The 16,224-nt window shown below is 50.5% G+C and overlaps 1 long non-coding RNA gene across 1 annotated transcript; it reads right to left on the bottom strand.

Moving 5' to 3' along the window:
• Positions 1-905: 905 nt before the first annotated feature.
• Positions 906-13,478, bottom strand: LOC140418309 (uncharacterized). The gene is made up of 2 exons (XR_011944924.1): positions 11,853-13,478; positions 906-3,424 (listed from the first exon to the last, which is right to left on the bottom strand). It is a non-coding gene; the product is annotated as an uncharacterized lncRNA (long non-coding RNA).
• Between the last annotated feature and the right edge of the window lie 2,746 nt (positions 13,479-16,224).

The raw sequence follows: 16,224 nt of genomic DNA on the forward strand, positions 1-16,224 counted from the left end.
CTGACTTCCACTAGAATGTACGTGGAAATCCAGTTTGTCTATTCCGTTGAATTAGACCCACAGAATTATTCCAATTCCCAATCGCTGGTGTGATTTTATTTTCTTTGATTAAAAATGGGGCTTCCAGGGCGGCACGGTGGTGCAGTGCTTAGCACTGCTGCCTCATGCCGCCGAGGACCCGGGTTCGATCGCAGCCCCGGTCCACTGTCCGTGTGGAGTTTGCACATTCTCCCCGTGTCTGCATGGATCTTGCCCCCACAACCCAAAGATGTGCAGGGTAGGTGGATTGGCCACGCTAAATTGCCCCTTAATTGGAAAAACACAATTGGGTACTCTAAATTTATTAAGAAAAAAGAAAATGGGCTTCCCATTCTGTCTGTTTCAGGAGAGTGCGGAAAACTTACTGTCTGTCCGGAGTCTGCACATCCTCCCCGTGTGTGCGTGGGTTTCCTCCATCCTCCCCGTGTGTGCGTGGGTTTCCTCCGGGTGCTCGGGTTTCCTCCCACAGTCCAAAGATGTGCAGGTTAGGTGGATTGGCCATGCTAAATTGCTCTTAGAGTGTCCAAAATTGCCCTTAGTGTTGGGTGGGGTTACTGGGTTATGGGGATAGGGTGGTGGTGTGGACCTTGGGTAGGGTGCTCTGTCCAAGAGCTGATGCAGACTCGATGGGCCGAATGGCCTCCTTCTGCAGTGTAAATACTATGATTCAGTATTTTTAGATCCGAGACAGAGATACAGATCGGTTTGAGGGAAACTCTCATATCTCCCATTTTCAGGCACTTTGTCTTGAACGATATCAAATGGGATGAAGCCAAATCTTTAAAAAACCTTTAAACTTTAGTTTAAATTCTCACCGCGTTGCTTGATTGTAAAAGGGTGAAGCAAACATTCACAAATGGGCACAATTGTCAACTTTACGTAACTTTATTTCCAGATTAAAGATGAACAAGACACCATTTTGATCTTTGTTTTTCCAATTATTTTGATATTTTTTCTCAGTCTTGCCAAGATGTTGTTTTCTTTCTTCAGGAGTCTTTCCCCATCGCTGTATTATAACTCAGGAAAAATCAAACTAAAAAAGTTAGCTTTCATGGCTAAACAAATGCTTCAACCTTCTTGGACCAAAAATAGTTAAAGAGGGTGGAGCTTCCCACAGCTTGTGAGCTCCGAAATATAACTTCAAGGCTGAAGTTTATCTTCAGAGATTGAAACGTTTTGGTGCCTTTTCCAATTGTACCAGTAAATTGTGATTCACACTGAAAGGTTTACTTTCACTCAGTAATTAGAACATTTCACTTTCTCAGCACTGACACTTTAGATCAAATCCCAATTGTTCTCTTCCCTTGTAGCTGGTGTGTGGAGAAGATCATGTTCACTGTAGACATGTCAGCACAGAAATCGCACTGTGCTTCTGGATACACTCAGTCTGCAAGTAGATGAATCTTTAAACATGACCTGAGTGAAGGTCTTCCCAGTGATGCTGAGGAGATGTCCCTGAAGTTACTGCAATCTCCTCTGTCACTGCTGTTTTTGTAGATTTTGATGATATTTGTGTCACACGTTTCCTGTGAAATGGATCCTACCTCCCAACAGAGGAGGAGATTATGAAGGTGTGGCAGGCGATGGGAATTTCCGTGTTTGAGCAGTTCAGCTGGAATTCAAGCCTTTCTCGGTGCCTTTCTGCTTGCTCAGCAATCAATGGCTTTTTCCATCTCAAGTGATGAAATTTTGTCCAACTCAACCATGACAGAAGCTGCAGGAGAGTCAAACAGAGACAGGGAGATGTCCGTCTCACAGGGGTACAGCTCACAGTCATGTTCAACGCAGCAGGTAATCTGTTTAGATCCGTCAGTGAGAACTTCAGCATCTGCCGATTTCAGTTGGGCAATGTTGGTGAAGGAAGAACCAAGTGTCCTCTTAATCCCATCAAACACAGTAGGTTTCAGAGGCAATTCACATTTTGTGATGTCGGCTGATCCAGTGATTATTTCACACATTCTCCCTGGCTTTTACACAACTGTCTTTTGCAACTTTCACATGATGCAGTGTTCTCGGTGTTGGGTTTATGTTGTACATCAGGTCGGCTTTGCTTTTTGCTTCAATGACAGATGTCATCTCTGCTGAGTGGCTCTCAAACCAGTCTTTGTTGTGGGTTCCACCTTTACCAAATGTTGCTGCTGCTGTGTCAGAAATGATTCAACTCAGCGACTTCCAAACCATCAATAACAATGTTAATGGACGTCAGCAAGAATTGTCAGCAAGGATTAATCAGCACTTTCTAATTGGCGATGTGGAGAATTGGAACAAGGAGTAATTTCAATGGGGGAGGTGGGCAAATTCTGCCCATCAAAACCCCCAACATGCTAATTAAAATTCACCACTGGGGTGACCATTGAAAGTTAACTTTCTCCTGAATGTGGGGGAGACAGAATGTGTGAGAAACAGCTCCTCCAATCAGATTCAGTCTCTCCCAATCTGGCTGCTCCTCCAGTCTAGGCCTGGATGTGATTTACAGGAAAGTCCACTCACTGCAGTTACTTGTGAACTCGCTGGTGTCTCAGCAGAGTGGACGACCGACCAAACCTCTTCCCACACACGGAACAGGTGAATGGCCTCTCCCCAGTGTGAACTTGCTGGTGTCTCTGAAGGGTACATGTCTGATTGAATCGCTTCCCACACACGGAGCACGAGAACGGCTGCTCCCCAGTGTGCGTGCGCTGGTGTACAGTGAGGTCAGATGATTGCTTGAACTCAGTCCCGCAGAGAGAGCACCTGAACGGTCTCTCGTCAGTGTGAACACGTTGATGGCATATCAGTTCCCCAGAACTTTTATAGCCTTTCCCACAGTCTGGGCATCTGAAAGGTCTCTCGTCAGAGTGAACTCACTGGTGTCTCAGCAGGTGGGCTGAAATGGTGAATCCCTTCCCACACTCGGAGCAGATGAATGGTCTCTCCCCAGCGTGCATTCGCTGGTGTGTCAGCAGGTTGGATGACTGAGTGAATCCCTTCCCACACTCAGAGCAGGTGAGCGGCCTCTCCCCGGTGTGAACTCGCTGGTGTGTCAGCAGGTGGGATGAGGTAGTGAATCCCTTCCCACACTTGAGACAGGTGAACGGTTGCTCCTCAGTGTGAATTCGCCGATGAATTTCCAGCCTAACTGGATAATCAAAACCCTTCCCACAGTCTCCACATTTCCAGTTTCTCCTCAGTGTGACGATGCTTGTGGTTCGACCGGCCGGATTGGCTGAAGTCTCGTCCACACACAGAACACGTGGACGGTTTCTCCTCACTGTGATTGGTGCTTTTTCCTTCCATGTTCAAAATCCGATCATATTCCGGTTGTGATAAATTAGGCGACTCTGTCAGATCCTGATGTGATGTTTGGTTTCAGTTTCCTGACAGAAAGTCCTCCCCTTCCAATACCCTGTGAAATTGAGTTAAAACAGAAATAAGGGAGTGAGAACTCACAAAAACACAAAGGCAGCTTGTGAAATTGAGCTGAACCTGGTCATTTCGTGGGTTCGAGGCAGTGGGCAGGGATACAGATTTTACATATCTACAATTGACCAGAACTTGGCAACACCTCCCAAACTCTCATCCTCCACTACCTCGATGGACTGGGATAGCAGGTTTATGTGAACATCTTCACCTCCAAATTCCTCTCCAGGTCACACACCATTCTGACTTGTCTGACATTCAGACTGGATGAACAGAACCTCCATTTAAATATGTAGAATGAAGCCATTGTTTTCAATCCCCTTTATAAACTCCATTCCCTACCCACTGATTCCATCCCTCTTCAATCCCCACTACAAACTCCATTCCCTACCCACTGACTCCATCCCTCTTCAATCCCCTCTACAAACTCCCCTCTACAAACTCCATTTCCTACCCACTGACTCCATCCCACGGTAGCATTGTGGATAGCACAATTGCTTCACAACTCCAGGGTCCCATGTTCGATTCCGGCTTGGGTCACTGTCTGTGCGGAGTCTGCACATCCCCGTGTGTGCGTGGGTTTCCTCCGAGTGCTCCGGTTTCTCCCACAGTCCAAAGATGTACAGGTTAGGTGGATTGGCCAGAATAATTGGCCTTAGTGTCCAAAATTGCCCTTAGTGTTGGGTGGGGTTACTGGGTTATGGGGTAGGGTGGAGGTGTTGACCTTTGGTTGGATGCGCTTTCCAAGAGCCGGTGCAGACTCGATGGGCTGAATGGCCTCCTTCTGCACTGTAAATTCTATGATAATCCCTCTTCAATCCCGTCTACAAACTCTATTCCCTACACACTGACTCCATCCCGATCCCTGGGAATTGTCTGAGGCTGAACCCTGGTTCACACCCAACAAAAAATATTTCACCCCAAGCTGAGTTTTCAACTATATATCCACAAGACTATTTTCACCTCAGTAACATTGGCCGACTCCATTTAATGCGATAGGACAGAAACCATGTTTAAACTGGACTTTTTGGGTGAAAAACGACCAATAAAACGGCTGACCCTCTGCCTATGAGTCAGCAGAACAAAAGGATTCACGTCTCCGATTCAGGTAATCTGAAGAGCTTCTATCAGACCATCCGTGAACTGCACTGTCCAACTGCAGAGGGAGCTACCGGAAGGCCATTTGACAAACTCTTGCTAACGGAGTCTGTGAGTGTCTTCCCAAACACCAAACCCTGAACAGATAGCACCTCTTTCTACCTATAATGTCAGGGAGGATATCAGCCTGGAACAGAAAGGCAATTGCCAGACACTTGAGATGTTTATACACATTGAACTGGATTCTCCACCATCCGCAGCGGGGTCCCTGATGCAGCGGAGAATCGTAAAATTGGTATTGGCGCCAGGCGTCGATCCAAACGCGATGCTCTGACACCCGCCCCCCGCTGGGATCAGGGTTCGAGCACACACCAACAAGAGGAGAAAATAATACAAATGGGTCTTAATGACCCATTAGGGTCAATGGCTGACACTCAGTCAGCAAGAAGATGGAATCTTGTAAACATGACCACAGTGAAGATCTTCCCAGTGATGTTAAGAAGTGAGATGTCCCTGTAGTTGTTGCAATCTCCTCTGTCACTGCTGTTTTTAAAAAATTGTGATGATGTTTGCATCACGCATATGGAATGGGTCCTGTCATCCATCAGAGATGGAGGAGGTCATGAAGGTGTGGAAGTCGATGGGACTATCCGTGTTTGAGCATTTCAGAAAGCCAGGTGCCTTTCTGCTGGCTCAGCAATCAATGGCCTTTTCCAGCTCAAGTGATGAGTGTTCCTCGTCCAACTCAACCATATCAGGAAGCAGCGAGAGAGTCATACGGAGACTGGGAGATGTCTGTTTTTACAGGAGTGCAGCTCACAGTCATGTTCAACCCAGCGGGACATCTGTTTACTTCTGTCGGTGAGAACTTCACTATCTTGCGATTTCAGCCGGGCAGCTTTGGTGATGGTCGGATGAAGCGCCCTCTTCATCCAATCACACAGAGATTTCCATTGTCACAGGCAGTCTGGAATCATTGACAGAGGCTGATGTTTCTTCACAGAGTATGTCCCTGATTTTTACACAACTGTCTTGGCTACTTTCACGTGATGCAATTTAATTCCCTAATGGACAGAAGTCAGCAAGAACTGTCAAGAAGGATTAATCTGCACTTTCTAATTGAAGTTGACAACCAGTGGAACATTTGCAGACACTGATTTGCATCAGAAGATCAATTTAGGATTGAAGTACAAGTTCATAATTTTATTGTAAAGGTGTTCCTGTTGACAGTTCTTGAATTAAGGAGAAAGATCACAGGCGCTACTTTTAAAAAGGGACATTTTTAAAATCAGTAACATCTCCAGAATATTAAACTGCAGCCAGTTAAAGTGTTTGTTAACATCAGCAGAATCTGATGCACTAAGCGTCAAGAACCACAAAGACATGTGAGACTTTAACCAAGGCTTTAATACACTACATAGGAAGCTTACCCGACACAGACGACCCCAGACAAAATGGTCCGGTCTCAGAATCTGGGTCTTATACCTAACTCCCGGGGGAGTGGCCAAGGCGGAGCTCTCCGTGGCCAGGTCAGGTTACATACAGGTGACCGAACCTCTACAGAGCTACAGTACAATACACAGCACAAAACACAGGATTACAGGGCCACGTTACACACAACTATTATATAACTATGTACAATGCTAGGGAAGTACAGTGGTGTATCACCACATTCACCCCTTGTTTAGAAGGAAGTCCGGGGTGAAAATATGGAGTAGCAACACAGTGAACAAACAGGGAGTAACGAACAGAGTCCATTAGGAGGTTCCATGTCGTCAGAGGTCGAGACGAGCGATGGGTTTGGTCGATCTCTTTGAACGTCGGAGCTGCGGCCCTGAGGTAGTGTCCGGTGGTATCCGTGCGGTCAGTGGTGCTGGGTCGCGAGGCGGCATGACGTCCCCAACCGCTTCGGCTGGCTCAAGGCGAAACTGCGGGATGACAGCGGCTGGCACGGAGTAGTAACAGGCTGAGGGATCGACGGGAGCAGAGAGGGAGCGGGGTGGAGGTTGCGGGGCGGGGGCGGCAGGGGCCCCTGAGGGGGCCAGGTCCTTGATGGAGAGGGTTTCCTCACGCCCGTCGGGGTACGCTATGTACGCGTATTGTGGGTTGGCATGGAGGAGACGGACTCTCTCCACCAGGGGCTCCGCCTTAGAGGTCCGCACGTGCTTGCGGAGCAGGACGTCTCCCGGGGACAGGAGCCAGGATGGAAGCGATGTCACGGATGCCGATCTCCTGGAGAAGAGAAACATCCGCTCATGAGGGGTAGCATTCGTTGCAGTACACAACAGGGACTGGTTGGAGTGGAGTGCGGCAGGGAGGGCCTCCTGCCAACGGGAGACTGGTAGGCCTTTGGACTTGAGGGCTAGCAGCACGGCCTTCCAAACTGTTGCGTTCTCCCTCTCCACCTGTCCGTTCCCCCGGGGGTTGTAACTGGTCGTCCTGCTCGAGGCAACGCCCCTGGCGAGCAGGTACTGACGCAGCTCCTCACTCATGAAGGAGGAGCCCCGGTCACTGTGAATGTAATTGGGACAACCGAAGAGCATTAAGAGGTCGTGCAACGCTTTGATGACGGTGGCGGAGGTCGTGTCGGGGCAGGGAATGGCGAAGGGGAACCGCGAGTACTCGTCGATGACAATGAGGAAGTATGTGTTGCGGTTGTGGGTGGGGAGGGGCCCTTTGAAGTCAATGCTGAGACGTTCAAAGGGGCGGGTAGCCTTGATTAGGTGCGCCATGTCTGGCTTGTAGAATTGCGGCTTGCACTCCGCACAGACTTGGCAGTTCCTAGTCACGGCCTTGACCTCCTCGACTGAGAAGGGCAGGTTGTGGCCCTTGATGTAGTGGTAGAACCGCCTGACGCCCGGGTGACAGAGGTCATTATGTAGTGCCCGCAGTCGGTCATCCTGTGCGTTGGCACAAGTACTACGGGACAGGGCATCAGGAGGATCATTGAGCTTACCTGGCCGGTATAAGATATTATAATTGTAGGTGGAGAGTTCGATCCTCCACCGTAATATCTTATCATTTTTGATTTTACCTCGTTGTTTGTTGTCGAACATGAACGCAACTGATCGTTGGTCAGTAACGAGGGTAAATGGTTTTCCGACCAGGTAGTGCCTCCAGTGCCGGACGGCTTCCACTATGGCCTGTGCCTCCTTCTCAACAGAGGAGTGGCGGATCTCGGGGTCTTGGAGTGTGCGGGAAAAGAAGGCGATGGGCCTGCCCGCCTGGTTGAGGGTGGCACCCAGGGCAAAGTCGGAGGCATTGCTCTCGACTTGGAATGGTGCAGACTCGTCTACCGCATGCATGGCGGCTTTGGTGATAGCGGTTTTTAGGAGGTGGAAGGCCTGGCAGGCCTCGGGCAGAAGGGGGAATAAGGGGGAACAGAGGAGGGGTCGGGCCTTGTTAGCGTACTCGGGCACCCACTGGGCATAGTAGGCAAAGAACCCGAGGCATCGCCTCAGTTCCTTGGGGCAGGTGGGAATGGGGAATTCGAGAAGGGGGGCGCAGACGGTCGGGATCGGGGCCGAGGACACCGTTCTCCACCACGTAGCCGAGTATGGCGAGGCGGGTGGTGGCGAAAACACATTTTGCCTCGTTGTACGTGAGATTGAGGTGTTTGGCAGTTTGGATGAATTTAGTGAGGTTGATGTCATGGTCCTGCTGGTTGTGGCCGCAGATGGTGACGTTGTCCAGATACAGGAAGGTAGCCCGCAGTCTGTTCTGGTCCACCATTCGGTCCATCTCCCGTTGGAAGACCGAGACTCCATTGGTGACGCCAAAGGGTACCCTAAGAAAGTTGTAGAGGTGGTCGTCCGCCTCGAAACCGTGAAGTTACGGTCCTCCGGGCGGATAGGGAGCTGGTGGTAGGCAGATTTCAAGTCTATGGTGGAAAACACCCGGTACTGTGCAATCCAGTTGACCATGTCAGATATGCGGGGGAGGGGATACGCATCAAGCAGCGTGTACCGGTTGATGGTCTGACTGTAGTCAATGACCATGCGGTGTTTCTCGCTAGACTTGACTACCACCACTTGGGCTCGCCAGGGGCTGGTGCTGGGAGCAATGATCTTTTCTGAGAGAAGGCGCTTAATCTCCACTCGAATGAATTGGCGGTCCCCAAAACTGTAACGCCGACTTTTAGTAGCCACGGGCTTGCAGTCGAGGGTGAGATTAGCAAACAGTGAAGGGGGGGGGCGGGATCCTGAGCGTGGAGAGACTACAGGTGAGACCCGTGGGGGGATCAGGGAAGAACTGGGGGTTGGAGACCGTGAGGGGGGGGGAGGGGGCCGTTAAAATGCAAGGTGAGGCTGCGCAGGTGGCATTGGAAGTCCAGGCCGAGGATCGCGGCGGCGCAGAGGTGAGGGAGGACCATGAATTTGAAATCCTTGAACACTGCGCCGTTCACTGAGAGGGTGACGACGCAGTAGCCCGAAACCTCGGCCGACTGGGAGCTGGAGGCCATGGAAATATGCCTGCGCGTGGGTAGTACCTTGAGGGAGCAGCGGCGCATGGTGTCCGTGTGGAGGAAGCTCTCCGTGCTGCCGCTGTCGAAGAGGCAGGTAACAGTGAAACAATTTAGCTGAACCTCCATGGTGGATCTGGCGAGCTGATGCGGTCGGTCCTGGTCGAGGACGATGGATGCGATGGTGGAGCTGTTGGAGAAGGGTGCCGGATCCGGGGAGCGGCCTGCGGAAGAAGGTGGCGGCGCCCAGGCGTCGGAGGCTGCTGTTGGAGGCCAGGTTGCTGTCGTTGGCTGCATCTCAGTTGTTTGCAGCATTTTGGTCGGGTGCGCAGGACCGGAAGTGATGGTCGGCGGTGAACCGGAAGTGACGATCGGCGGTGGACCGGAAGTGACGTACGGCGGACCGGAAGTGAAGGGAGCCGGGCCGGGGATAGTCAAAGATGGCGGCGCCCATGCGTCGCACGTGTGGAATAGCGAGCCGGGAACGGAGGATGGCGGCACCCAGGAGTAGCAGGCCGCGGTGTTGGACCTAGAGGCAGCGGTGGAGCGGCAGACGTTTGCAAAATGGCCTTTCGTGCCACAGGCTGAACAGGTAGCATCTCTAGCAGGGCAGCGTTTCCTGGGGTGTTTTGCCTGGCCACAAAAGTAACACTGGGGCCCAGGCGTTCTTTTTACTGCTGGTGTGGCTGGGTGGGCCGTGATTTGCAGGGGTTGTTGCTGGGCGGGCGGCAGGGAGGTAGCGGCCACGTAGGGAACGTGGGCAGGTTCATAGGAAGTTTGGGCAGGCATGTAGGATGCATTATTGTCGTAGGCTGCCTGTTGGGCCTCTGCCATAGTGACTGCTGTGTCCAGAGTCAGGGTAGTTTGTGCCAGTAGGAGTTGGCGAATTGGGACGGAAGCGAGGCCGGCTACAAAGGCATCGAGCACCAGGGCCTCAGTGTTCTGCTCAGCGGAGACTGCTGGCGCGTTGCAGGTGAGCGCGAGGGCACGGAGGTCCCGAACGAACACGGATAGGGGTTCGCCCGGCTGCTGGTGCCGGGAGGCGAGGCGGTGGCGGGCGTAAATAGAATTAACAGTTCGTGCAGACTGGCTTTTGAGCTTCACGATGGCATCGGTGTAGGTCGTTGTTCCCGTGATGAGGTCGAAAAGCCCGTAGTCGAGCCGTGAGTACAGGAGGTTGAGTCGGTTTGCGTCCGTTTTGGCGAAGGCGGAGGATGCTTCCAGGTAGGCCTCGAAACACCGGAGCCAGCGTGGAGCGTGGGGGTTGAGCGAGAGCATGTCAGGTTTCAGAGCAGCCTCCATTATAACAGTAGTGTATTAAATTGATGCACTAAGCGTCAAGCACCACAAAGACATGTGAGACTTTAACCAAGGCTTTAATACACTACATAGGAAGCTTACCCGACACAGACGACCCCAGACAAAAAGGTCCGGTCTCAGAATCTGGGTCTTATACCTAACTCCCAGGGGAGTGGCCAAGGGGAGCTCTCCGTGGCCAGGTCAGGTTACATACAGGTGACCGAACCTCTACAGAGCTACAGTACAATACACAGGATTACAGGGCCACATTACACACAACTATTATATAACTATGTACAATGCCAGGGAAGTACAGTGGTGTATCACCACAGAATCAAACCAAATATTGTCAGACTATCAATCCTGGATGTGATTAGCAGCAGCAAAACAGCAGATTCCAGTCCCTGCACTCACTTGTGACCTCGCTGGTGTCTCAGCAGGTGTTGTGACTGAGTGAATCCTGCTCCACACAAGGAGCAGGTGAACCGTCTCCCCCCGATGTGATCCCACTGATGTGTCAGCAGTTGGGATGACCAAGGGAATCCCTTCTCATACACGGAGCAGGTGAACGGCTTCTCCCCAGTGTGAGTGCGTTGGTGCTCAGAGATCAGCTGACTGACTGAAACCCTCTCCACAGGTGGTGCACCTGAATGGATCCCCATTTGTGTGCATTTGGTGGTGTGTCTGGAGGGTGAATATCTGAGTGAATCCCTCCCCACAAAGCAAATGAATGGTTTCTGACCTGTGTGAATTCGCTGGTGTTCAGTGAGCATGGATAAGGACTTGAATTTCTCTTCACAGGTTGTGCAGCTGAATGGTGCCTTCTCAGTGTGAACTCACTGGGGCAATCGAAGGCCAGATAACTGAGTGAATCTCCTCTCACACACAGAACGGATGAACGGCCTTTCCCCAGTGTGAACGCGTCGATGGATTTCCAGTCGGGATGAGGGATTGAATCCTTTACCACAGTCCTGACATTTCCACGGTTTCTCCATGGTGCCAGTTTCCTCGTATCTCTCCAATTTGGACAATCAGTTGAAGCTTTGTACAAACAGAACACAATTACGCTTTTTTCACTCTGTGAATCGTGTAATGTTTTTTACAGGCTGCTTAACTGGTTAAAGCTCTTTGTGCATTGAGTGTACTGGAACCTTTCACTCCAGTGTGTGTCTTGATGGTTTTCCAGTCACAGATGTTTTAAATGGTGTCGTACAGACAGATCACACAAACATTTCTTCTTCCAAATTCAATTACTGATGATATTCAGGCCATGGTGACTCAGTGACTCTGTCAGATAATGCTCTGATGTGCAGTTTGAGCTTCCTGTTTGTAAATCCACCACTCTAATGCCCTGGAAAAGTTTACAAAACTTTAAATAGAGGAGAGAAGTTTTGAATGTACAATTCTATTATCCATGACACATATATTCCCCATTTGTACCTGCAAAGCAGTAGATCCTAATCCCATGCACTCTGTTGCCTCCTGGATCCTTCTCAATGCACAGAACCATGTTTCTTATTGTTTCTGTGTTCCAACAGCTCTGGCAGACACTTACCCCAGGCGGCCTGGTCCCAGCTCTGGCAGAACGCCAGCCTTTCAGTGCAGGCTGTGCCTTAATTTTCATCATGAGAGTTGGTCAGCTCGGCAAACCCTGCACACCACCTTCACAATTCTTTTCCTTAAAGTTTGCCCCCTCCCTCCCCTCTGGCTGGGTTCAGTTCTCAAGACCCTCTGTGCAAAGTGAGAATAAAAATCAATTAATGAATAATTGTGCCTCCTGGTCACTGGGACCCTGAAGCCCCACCCCAGGAGCTCAAAACCCAGGACCGGCAGGTTCTTTATTGGGGGTTTGGGTCCTCCAGTGGGTGTTTGTGAATCCTCCTCGTCCACCTGCCAGGGTTTCCTTCCTTGCCAGAGATCAGAGTCCTCATTTATTTGAGTGTAAAGTGTAAGCTCTTATTTATTGTCCCCCCTCAGCCATCCTCTGATGTGAACCATCCTCCAGTCTGAAGCAGGATGGTGCCCATTAACCTGGGCCTGTTCCCAGGAGGGAGAAGCTCCGCAGCTACAAACCAGGGAACTGACAATGATGGTGAAGGGTTTGCGGATCCACAAAGTGTTTCCAAATCCTCCCACCCACCGCCTGACGCTGACTCCGCTTCTCTGGGACAACGGCCTCTCGCCACAAGTCAACACAGGATCTGCGCATGCTCCAAACTCCGCTCGTACGCCTGCGCAGTGGTGTCTAACTGCAGTCGCCGCACTGCGCATGCTCTGCATCACAATGCCCGGCTGATTGACGGAAGATCCCGACCAATAGGAATAGGGGGCGGGCCTGTAGGACTGTATCGCTACTGCGCATGCCCCAGATCACAATACATAGTGGTGATTGACGGCAGCTGAGGATCAGTAAGAAGAAGGGGCGGGAACCAACCAATCGGAGTGAATGAGAGGCAGGGCTGAGCTCGGATCTCCCTCATTGGCTGGAAATCTGCATCATTTTGGAAGCTGATTTGTCTCAAACTCCAGGAGAAAACTGGACCTTTCTGTTTGTGGCTTTAAACAGATGAAACCCTGTGGGTGTGGAGCAAGCATTTCAACATTTGTTACTGAAATGTGGAAATCTGAAACTATGTTCACACAATTCAAGGGCTGACTTCAAAAAAGAGCAGGGCAGAAAGGGAGTATCTACAGTGTCTTGTTGTTGGGTCACTGGGCATCAGTTTGTTCTCACGTACCATTACTTGTTTAAAGGTGTAGCTTTTAAAGAATGCGACACAGTGGGAGGGATTCTCTGTTCCTGAGACTAAGTGCTGACGTCAGGGCAGGATTTGTGGACTCCCACGACATGAAAACAGGCACTGAACCTGGACTGATTCAGCGAATTTGGAGGGGCTAGCACCGGCGCCACATGGAACACAATCGATTCCAATGAAAAATGGTGCGGGATTCACCGGGTCCGTGATTGACTCAGGGGAGGTTGGCAAGCTGCAGCCGTATATACACATTACACTCCCCACACACACTCATCCCAGTCAACAGGATAGCACTAGTTGTGCTGGAACGCTTCCATCCCACTGATGGGTCAGCTAAGGCCAGAGGGCACCTAGGGGAGTGTCCTGGGGGACACCCATACGATCTGTGGGCAGTCACCAGCGTGCGCAGCTGCATGGCTACCTTGCAGGCTGTGCCAATAGTGCTTTGTGTCCATCCACCCTGACCCCACAGCCTCCCTCCTGACCATCCCCCCTACTCCCCCGACCCTGGCAGAAGTCCCCCTGGCCAGCAGCAGAACTGTCAACAAACTATGGCGATGTTGGACACTTTCCGTACCCCCCTCACTCATCAGCCACAATGCCTGTTTCAAGATTTTTAAAAGCACAAGCGAACCACGCCATCGGGAATTCGGCCCATTGGAGGCGGAGAATCGCAGAGGCCCCGGAGAATACCGGGTCGGTCCCACTAATGAGATGTAAACGCTGTTTACTGTGTGTGCATTCCGGAACACATTGACGCTGCTGTCGAGGCGATGGAGAATTGTGATTTGGCGTGAAATCGGTGCCCGCCGCAATTTCAGAGTTGAACCCAATTCTCCGCCCAATCGCGCATTGCAATTCGGGCATTAGCTGATGGACAATCCCGTCCAATAAGTGTCACCTTGTTCAAAATGAACTAAACTTACCGGTTGTCTTTACCAAGCAGATAGATGCTACACAGGCCATGTAGACAGATGAGGAAACCTTGTCCCTTTGTAGGTTCAGAATTGATAAGGAGGAAGAGTTGAACTGAAAATGTAAATTTAAGGGGTGCTGGAAGTTATCTCCCAGTCTTTCCTGGAGATGCCAGACTGGAGAATTATAAATCTTGCACCTTTATTCAAAAAGGGTTGGAAGGATAGCTCCAGAAATTGCAGACCAGCTAGTTTAACACCAATTGTTAGGCATGCTTCAAGAATCAATTATTCCAAATAGAATTTTAAAAAATCAAAAAATTTAAGAGTCCAAATTATTTATTTTCCAATTAAGGGGCAATTTAGCGTGGCCAATCTACCTAACCTGCATATCTTTGGGTTGTGGGGGTGAAACCCACGCAGTCGTGCAAACTCCACATGGACAGTGACCCAGGGCTGGGATTCGAGTCCGGGTCCTCAGCGACGTAGTCCCAGTGCACCACATGCACTGACAATAAAATCCACGGGTCTTATTGGGGGTTTGGGGCCTCCAGCGGGTGTTTGTGAATCCTCCCCTCCCACCTGCCAAGGTTTCCCTCCTTGCCAGCGATCAGAGTCCTCATTGATTTGAGTGCAAAGTGTAAGCTTTTATTTATCATACCCCCTCCCCCATCCTCTGATGTGAACCATCCTCCAGTGGCTGAAGCAGGATGGTGCCCATTAACCTGGGACTGTTCCCGGGAGGGAGGGAAAAGCTCCACAGCTGCAAACCAGGGAGTTGACAATGATTGTGAAGGGTTTGCGGATCCACAAAGTGTTTCCAAATCCTCCCACCCACCGCCTGACGCTGACTCCGCTTCTCCGGGACTAACAAGCGCTGAAATCCATGTCCCGCAGCCGCACTGCGCATTCTCTGGATCACAATGCCCGGGGGTGATTGACAGCTGCTCTGGACCAATGGGAGGAGGGGAAGACCGAGCGGGAGCGGCTGGTCTTCCAACCTATCGGAGTGAATGAGGGACAGGGCTGATCTTGGGTCTCCCTCATTGCCTGAGACTCTGCATCATTTTGAGTTCTTCCCAGTGGCCATGGGTTCCACAACCTCATTTCCTGCCTGAGGTGTTGACGAATGGGAAGTCTTGGAGGACCGGATGGACTCTGGGCCTCCAGCCAATCACACAGCAGGCTTTGTGTGAATGAAGATTGAGCTTCACACGAAAGTTCTTCCTGTGTCAAACCTCTGATTAAAACAGTTTATTTTCACTTCAATGGACTTTTTCGAGTCCATTGGCCCTTCCACCGAACTGTTACAACAAGGAACAACAAACATTAACTCTGTTTTGCTCTCCACAGATGTGGCATGGTGGCACAGTGCTTAGCATTGCTGCATCTTAACGCCAGCGACCTGGGTTCAATTCTGGCCTTGGTGACTGGAGTTTGCACACTCTCCCAGTGTCTGCATGGGTTTCCTCCAGGTGCACCAGTTTTTTTCCACCTTACAAAGATGTGCATGCAGGTTTGGTGGATTGGCCATGCTAAATTAGCCCTTAGTGTCCAAAAAAGGTTAGGAGCAGTTACTGGGTTACGGGGGTAGCGTAGAGGCATGAGCTTAAGTAAGGTGCTCTTTCCAAGGGCTCGAACGCTCGATGGGCCGAATGGCCTCCTTCTGCACTGTAAATTCTATAATTCTGCAGGATTTCTCTGTCACAGTCTGATCCGATGGGTCTGTCTAGTGGTATTTCCCTGGTCCTGTCCATGTGTTGGTTATTTTAGGGAGCAGGCAGAACTACCTTGGTTCGACCTGTTGTTTTTGGTTAATATGTCTCGAGTCTTTGAGTTCTTCCAGTTCGTCTCCAATTCTCCTTCCTGTCTCGGGTGTATGGGTCTAGGTAGTTTGGTGTTGTGATTCGTGTTGTTTAGTTGTCTGTCTGTCTCCAGCAGGTATTGTTGTCTCTCGATAATGACTGTGCTGCTATCCTTGTCTTCTGGTCTTATGAACATATCTGTGTTGGATCCAAGCTCCCGGATTGTCTGTCTTTCTCTCCGGGTAAGATTCTGTTTGTCTCCTGTATTTCACTGTGACAGGGCAGAGACCTGATTGAAGGATTCAAACATGGGAGTTCTGGGAAAGATGAGCAAGGATTTGGGAGGTGACAACATGTTCAAAGAGTTTGGAGAGGAGAGGGAGGTTGAAGATGGACAGTAAGGATGGCAGGGTCAAGGGTTTGTTTTATTGAGGAGGGGGTGATGATGGCAG

Source organism: Scyliorhinus torazame, chromosome 5, assembly GCF_047496885.1.
Source record: "Scyliorhinus torazame isolate Kashiwa2021f chromosome 5, sScyTor2.1, whole genome shotgun sequence".
Classification (NCBI taxonomy): domain Eukaryota; kingdom Metazoa; phylum Chordata; class Chondrichthyes; order Carcharhiniformes; family Scyliorhinidae; genus Scyliorhinus; species Scyliorhinus torazame.